Source organism: Saccostrea cucullata, unplaced genomic scaffold, assembly GCF_032062105.1.
Source record: "Saccostrea cucullata isolate Sc308-1 unplaced genomic scaffold, CSIRO_AGI_Scuc_v1 ctg17133, whole genome shotgun sequence".
NCBI lineage: Eukaryota > Metazoa > Mollusca > Bivalvia > Ostreida > Ostreidae > Saccostrea > Saccostrea cuccullata.
In genome coordinates, this window is record NW_026938150.1 from 3,591 (window position 1) to 11,572 (window position 7,982).

At 34.2% G+C, this 7,982-nt stretch overlaps 1 long non-coding RNA gene across 1 annotated transcript; it reads left to right on the forward strand.

Moving 5' to 3' along the window:
• Positions 1 to 858: 858 nt before the first annotated feature.
• LOC134249501 (uncharacterized) lies at positions 859 to 5,587 on the forward strand. The gene is made up of 3 exons (XR_009988295.1): positions 859 to 1,172; positions 2,089 to 2,278; positions 5,239 to 5,587. It is a non-coding gene; the product is annotated as an uncharacterized LOC134249501 (long non-coding RNA).
• Positions 5,588 to 7,982: the final 2,395 nt, after the last annotated feature.

Here is a 7,982-nt window from a genome sequence, read left to right on the forward strand (position 1 = left end):
CCAATACATTGTAGATGTGCAGAACGATAAAATTATAAGCTGATTTCCTAAAGTTTGGAAGCTATAAAACGGCAAATTTTAGTAATTTTTTTTCTTGAATTTTTGCTACTTTTTGTGTAATAACTTTTGAACCGAGAATAATTTGGTAAGAAATATATAACAAAAGTTGTGTGTAATTACGAGAGCTTTCATATTAGATTAATTAAAAGGGGCTGGCCCCTATAATTAGGGGGTTAATAGCTCATACACGTTTTTTCTGATAGCTAAAATATTGGTATATTATGAAAAAGTTTGACTGAAGTAATTTCGAACTTATTAAATCTTGTCATTTGATATAAAAAGAAATAAACTTCCAGCTATATTTAATTGTTTTTTTATATAAAACAAGTATGTGATGAGAAACCTTTCAGGAACAAGTTGTCTACTATAGCCAGCCAAGCCTTTACTGCATGTGCACATTTTTAGTTGATGCATCTAAAAGATATAGTTTTGATTCGGTGTTTCTTTGTTTTCTTTTTATTCAAATAATTTTAAAATGTGATGATGTATACAACGATAATTAGTACCTAGTTTAGAGGATTTTTGTTTGTAAACAACGCGCGGCATTGTGGGAAATAGGAAGGTACTAAAGACGCGATGTACTAAACACTGATTTGACCTGATTCAAATTTGTCTGTGAATGTTCCAAACAATTGAATTTTTGTATAGCATATGCCTCGAAGTCATAAAGTCTGTATATAAGTAAGTTAAAATACTCAATATTACCATTTAATTAAAAAATTAAAACGTCAGGTAAATATCAAGTCTGTAGTATATCCCGTTTTTAGTGTGCCCCTTGAGTCTTAAACATCTTACAAACTGAAAATAGAATGATTTGTGAAGTTGAACGTTTTCTCACCAAAGAATACGTATGTAGACATGCACACTCATTTAATCTGCAGCTACGAAGTACTTTGTCACTCCTCTGGAACATTATTCTAAGCAGAATTATTCAGATTCATATATTCTAAGAAACTTGTGTGAATTGTTTACGAGGAAATTCCAACTGTCACATTAACAAGGATGAGCACTCTTGACTCTGCTTGGGATTTCCTAGTGATAATTGCATCGAGTGATGAAAGAGCTGACGGCGACATTTTAATGTATGATTGGCTTGGACCATTGGAATGAAGGTTAGAATATTTTTTTATTACTTAAAATACATGACAGTGACATACATTGATATTATTAGAAATACACAGACATACCGATATATTATCTGTTTTACAGTTCAGACGCTCCCTGTTTGGCTTGTAAATCCCCACAGCTTTATATTATACTTTTTTTTTAATTTGAGAATGTAATTTCAACAAGTCTTACTCACTCAGTCACTGTTACTTTCAAAACCAAAAATGCAAAAATTCCAACACAACAGTCCTACTATCTATCATAGTGATCATACCCTATAATTCAAACTGCACTTAGTGTTACAGAATATATTCAACTAATTATATATTGACAGTGTGACTGTTAGGGTGAAGGCAGATACTTATTTAGTTTTATAATTTAGATTGTGCTTGTCAAGCCGCATTTGACATAATGGTGCATCCATGCACAGTGTTCACACTGAGAGTTTATTCAAATGTTTAATTCGAATGATTTCACTGCTCGTTAAATTACTTCCCATTAGCTCCATGTGAACATGACTAAGGATAGCTAATTCAAATTAAATAGAAATGAATTTTGAATGTAGCTTAAACATGTTAAAGAAGCTAAGCACTGTGGGTCCAAAGTATACTGTGGAAAAATTGTGTGGAGCAATGTGCAAGTCAAATCTTCTTTTGCCGAGGTGTTATCATAAGAGCTCGCATTATGGGCAGGGATTTGTGCTGCTGTCTGGACTCGCAATAAATAGATGTTTTCAAAAAGTCTGAATTTTTTTAATGTCATACTTTACTGACAAAAAAGGACAAATATTGCTCAGTTAAATTGCAAAAGAAATTTGTTTAAAAAAAATTGTAATAATAGAAAGTTTGCTTTTTTGTTTGATAAGACTGCTGTAATGGTTTAATGTTTGTTTATTTGCCTTAATCATAGTTACATTTTCAGTCATTTCATGGTGCCACCACTTGGGATGGTATTAGCTGCAAATATAGACTTGTACTTAGCACTTGTTGCCTTTAAGAAGTATGAGATCCATTTTGTGCTAACACCTACCATGACACAGAATCTTGGTTTATTCAGTCTCATAGGAGTAACCTGTTCTAAAGCATTTAGCAATGGGATTGGAGCCTGAGACGTAAGGTTCAATTTCTTATTGATACTTTGATTGATAATATTTATTTGAGAATTTCACTTATTCACATACTTAGAGATGTTGATATATACTGTTGAATAGCATCACATAGACCTTTACTTAGCTAACTTAAGTAAACATGTACTGTGAGGTTTTTAAGGTCTCATTCATTTTATATGCCGGATGCATGTTAAGGAACATTACTGCATAAATGTTTTTGTCTTAAATTTGAAGCTCTTTACTAATGCCCAGTTCACACGGAGAGTTTAATTCGAATTAAACATAAGTTTACTGCGAATCAGCTTCGCTTAGCGTTCACACGGAGAAATTAATTCGAATTAGTTTACTTCGCATTAGTTTACTGCGCATTAACTTACTTCGCATTAAAGCTCCGTGTTAACGCTAAGCGAAGCTAATTCGAATTAAATTTTGGGGCATGCGTAATGGCAAAATTAAGTAAAATGCGTCATGTCGGTGGTCAGCTTGAAGTGCTTGTGCTATTTTTGTGTGAAAATTTAAGAAAAAATGTGTTAATCACTAAAATATGTCTCCAGACACTGTGACATTATGTCAAATGCATCTGCTTCTGCATAAGGTGACGTGATTTGCAAATGACGTCATAATAGCCTTCCTCACGCCTGACTGTCGAAGTAAAATTTTAATTCGCATTAGTTTACTTCGCATTAGCTGTCGTGTGAACGCAATTTAATTCGCATTAGTTTGATTCGCATTAGTTTACTTCGCATTAATTTACTGCGAATTAAATTCTCCGTGTGAACAGGGCATTATATAGAGATATGTTACCATATAGTGTTAAACGTCTTCAAATTAGGGTAGACCTTTACTTTAAACTCAGCAATGTGAGTGTGTTGTGTGAACTTGTGTTAGCAAGACAGTGTGTTGTATGAAATTGTGTTAGTCTGACAGTGGGTTGTGTGAATACTTGTTAGCTGTTGCGTAAACTAGTGTAAGCGAGACAGCGTGTTGTGTGAAATCGTGTATAAAGTGTAAGTGTGACAGTGTGTTGTGTAAACTCGTGTTAGCTAGACAGAGTGTTGATTGAACTCGTATTAGCGAGACTTCGTGTTGTGTAAACTTGTGTTAGTGAGACTGCATGTTGTGTAAACTCGGGTTAGCGAGACTGCGTGTTGTGTAAACTCATGTTAGCGAGACAGCGTGTTGTGTGAACTCTTATTAACGAACAGCATGTTGTGTGAATTTGTGCTAGCGTGTCAGTGTGTTGTGTGAACTTGTGTTATCCTGAAAATTTGTCGTGTGAACTGGTGTTAGAGAGACAGTGTGTTGTGTGAACTTGTGTTAGCGATATTGCATATTGTGTGAACTCTTGTTAGCGAGACTGTGTGTTATGTAAACTCGTGTTAGAGAGACAGCGTGTTGTGTGAACTCGTGTTAGCGATATTGCATGTATTTTGAATTTGTGTTAGCGTGACAGTGTGTTGTGTAAACTCGTGTTAGCCTGACAGTGTGTTTTGTAAAATGGTATTAAGATTACAGTGTGTTGTGTGAAATGGTATTAGGATGACAGTGTGTTATCGCAACAGCGTTTGGTGCGAACTTGTGTAAGTGAATAGTGAGACAGCCTGTTTTGTGAATTTGTGTTAGCGTGACAGTGTGTTGTGTGAACTCGTGTTAGCCTGACAGTGTGTTGTGTGAAATGGTATTAGGATGACAGTGTGTTGTGTGAAAATGGTTTTAGGATGACAGTGTGTTATCGCAACAGCGTTTGGTGCGAACTTGTGTTAGTGAATAGTGAGACAGCCTGTTTTGTGACTTTGTGTTAGCGTGACAGTGTATTGTGTAAACTCGTGTTAGCGTGACAGTGTATTGTGTAATTTCATGTTAGTGAGATTGCGTGTTGTGTAAACTCATGTTAGCGTGACAGTGTGTTGTGTGAATTCATCTAAGCGTGACAGTGTGTTGTGTGAACTTGTGTTAGCTAGACAGTGTGTTGTATAAACTCATATTAGCGAGACTGCGTGTTGTGTAAACTTGTGTTAGCCAGACAGCGTGTTGTGTGAACTTGTGTTAGCAAGACAGCGCGTTTGTGAATTCGTGTTAGCATGATAGTGTGTTGTGTGAACTTGTGTTAGCCTGATATTTTGTTGTGTGAAATTGTATTAGCGTCACAGTGTGTGTGTGTTAGTGTGACAGCGTGTGGTGCAAACTTGTGTTAGTGCGAAAGTGTTTTTCAGTGTTGTGATGGCGAGCTGTGTGATAGCCTAATGGCATCTTTTGTGTCAGTAAGATGGCACGTTTTTATGAAAGTGCTATTGAGCTTTAGCAAGTGGCCCTATCTGGACACACCTTATTATGATTGATCAGTTCTCAGATATACAGTGAATTACCGGTATTATTGTCAACATGAAATCAGCATTTACAGTTGCAATTACCTAGTTAGTAATCATAAGATATTGGTTTGCCAGTTATTAAAATTATGGTGTTCCAATGATGTGAAGTTGCAGTGTGTTAGCATGTTAATTTCAACAGACTGCCACTCCAATGCAGCTTTAAACAACAGGCTGCTGTGTTAACACAAAACAAAATATCATGCAAACACAACTTTAAACAATCTGTTGAGTGTTAGCTTCACTGCATGTTGGATTCAGTGTGCTGGCATGTTATCACTGACGTACATGCTAGCTTATTGTCACCTCGTGCTAGTATGTTGTCATAAATACTCTAGCACATTATCCTAGACCCGCTAGTGCATTATTACTTTGCACTTGTATGTTGTCTTATTAGGGAATAGCATAAATGACTGCCTTGATTGGTGTAAACTTCTTTTAATTGATGAAAGAGTACATTAAAATTTACAAATTATACAGGGAAAATGTGACAATATCTTAGAACTCAATTTTATAATCTAATTTATAATCTCATGAATTGCATGTTTTATTGATAAAAGAATTATAAATTAAAAAATTTAAATTTCTTTTTGATAGGTGTGACTCATCTGAATACTGAATTTTGATACCAAGCATGACCGTGATTTGCCAGAAGATCATCTGTTTGGATGTGACATGGAATAAACAGCATAGTGAAAATAAGTCAAGTTTTGGTTTGTGACGACAACTTTTAAACACACTGTGTATCATTTTTAAATTTTGATTTCACAACATAAATCCACAAATATGAGCATATCAATTGCTCTCGGTTTTTCAAGTGAAATAGTTTTTGTAACAGAAATACATGTACCAGTAATTACATTGGACAAAATGTTATTTTTAAATATAATAATATTTTGTTTGTGTTGCATGTTGACCTCTTTATTAAGGTCTTCCCTTTCAAAGTTTAGACTTAACTTATTCTAATGATTTAGATAGATCCTCTGTCTTCAGCAGGAATATAAGATCTTGTAATACATGTATGTGTATTTTTACAGTATAATGTAAAAAAAAAAATTATTTTGGCTCATACAATTAAATAAAGTCATATACATGTGTATGATTCCAAGGAATTCAATACATAGGGCATGTACATGTAGTTTTCTAAAACAAGATTAAAGAGATGTCCAGTCACATTTCAATGTCAACTGCAAAACTGTGCCTGTTGCATACTTATTAGCCCATCTGAGCTAAAGGAACAAGTAAATTTTTTAAAAACATAATTTTATCCATTATCATCATTGTCTAAAATTTCACAATATCATTTTCCAGAACCAAAGTGAAACTTGGCATAGAGCATCCTTAGTGTAGGGATTCAAATTGTTCTTATGCAGGGCAATACTTTCAAAGAGATTTGTTTCTTTAATGCTGTAAATGTATTATATTTAGCATGTACAATATTTGGTGGAAATTGACTTTTGAATAAGTTAGTGTAGATATTCTTATTTTTATTTATGTACAAGACTTTTAGCTTCGTACTTGATTTAGTGATTGCTGCATTCCGCCAAAGCCGCTAAAAAAGAATACACAGCAATATGTAATATGTTTACAATATACCTTTCAGAGAATTTTACACTCCTATTGAGGTACCACCAGTTGCTAGTGGAAAGCTGCAAAGTCGAAATATACACAACACATTTCTGTGCGTTTATTATAAAAGTATTGTTCTACTTACTGATTGCAACTAATGAAGATTGTTCATCATTATTGTAAATACATTTGGATTTTTTGATTTATTATATAAAAATTTGTTTATTTTATTTACCTAGTTATATTGTATATTAAATGATTTTTAAGCCATTTTTAAGATATGGTAATGTAGCAAAACACTATAATTTCTGTAGTATGACACGTTTCACAAACATAATTGTAACAAAGATGATATATCCATATTAAAAGTCATAATATTGGAAGTTTAACTGTTGTGGATACGATTTCAAGAATGCTGTTAGAGAGAGTACCCTTTAGACCTCATGCTCACACCAAATTAAAGAATTCAAGTAAGGGTTTTTGAGACAAATCGAAAAAGAGAATGTTAGCAAAGTTGACAATCTAGACAGAAACATTTAATCTTTTGCTGATCGCTTGGAAGGAAGACCCACTCGTTGCTTTGCAACGAGCTTTGCTCTAGTTATTATTATTTTTCTTCCTGGGAAAATTTTTAGTGATCTTGTAAACTATACATCCACTCTAAGGAAACCCTTTCTAGGGTCACTAGGGATGTTATGTAGATTTGCCCAACCAAGGTCATTTTACGTGCACATGCTTGCAAGAGCAAGCACGTGCAACACGTTAAACGGCCAATATAAGGTATTTTGACTAAACTTTTCTATTTTTTGATGAAATGGTTTGAAACTCATAATGTAAGGATATATTAGTAGTATACACTAGATGACATGGTCAAAATAGCAAGATCTCACGCGCATGCACGTGCGCTTTGCTCTGATTGGCTGAAACTTAAGTCTCAATATTTTTCTTGTTTTTTGACGAAATCCTTTGAAATTTTTTTCATAGCTTTGCATTCGATATCCTACAACACGATATATAGCAATTATCATGAAAACACGTGTATGCACGTGCGCTGCAATCTGATTGGCTGAAACTTTAAAAGCTATAAACCCCCTTTGGGTTTTTAACCAAACAGGATGGGATTTGGAACATAGATATATATAATAGACTTCCACAAGACGGCATGGTCATTATGTACATGCATGCACGTGCGTGTACGTGCGCTGCAATCTGATTGGCAAACTTTAAACAGTTATAACTCTCTAGGTTTTCAACCAAACGGGGTGGGATTTAGATCATAGATAGATGTAATTGACTTCTACAAGAAGGTATGGTCACCATGCTAATATATGCACGTGCGTGCACGTGAAATGAGTAAAAAAAAAATACATTTGAATGAGCGTATATTTAATGATTTTGGATTAAATACATTAATTTTAATTTTAAAAATGTATAGATTGTTTAGACAAGATGATATAGTCATTACGCTAATGCATTCACATGGCATGCGGCAATGCTAAAATTTGAATGAAATTGGTACACTTCTGGGTTTACTTAACGTTGTTAAAACCTCAAAAGTTAGAATTTGTCTTATTTAATGAAGCTTACAGGAAATATGGCACCAAAAGGGAATTGGGGAGCGTTTGGGAAATCGAAAGGTCCCCGTTTAAATTTGCACTAGTTGAAATATGCATCACAATAAAGAAATAAACTCCGTAAAAGCTAATAGTAAACACACTGTCATTTCCTACAGACAAGCACGTTGATAACCTAGTCCCTGCTAATCATATTTT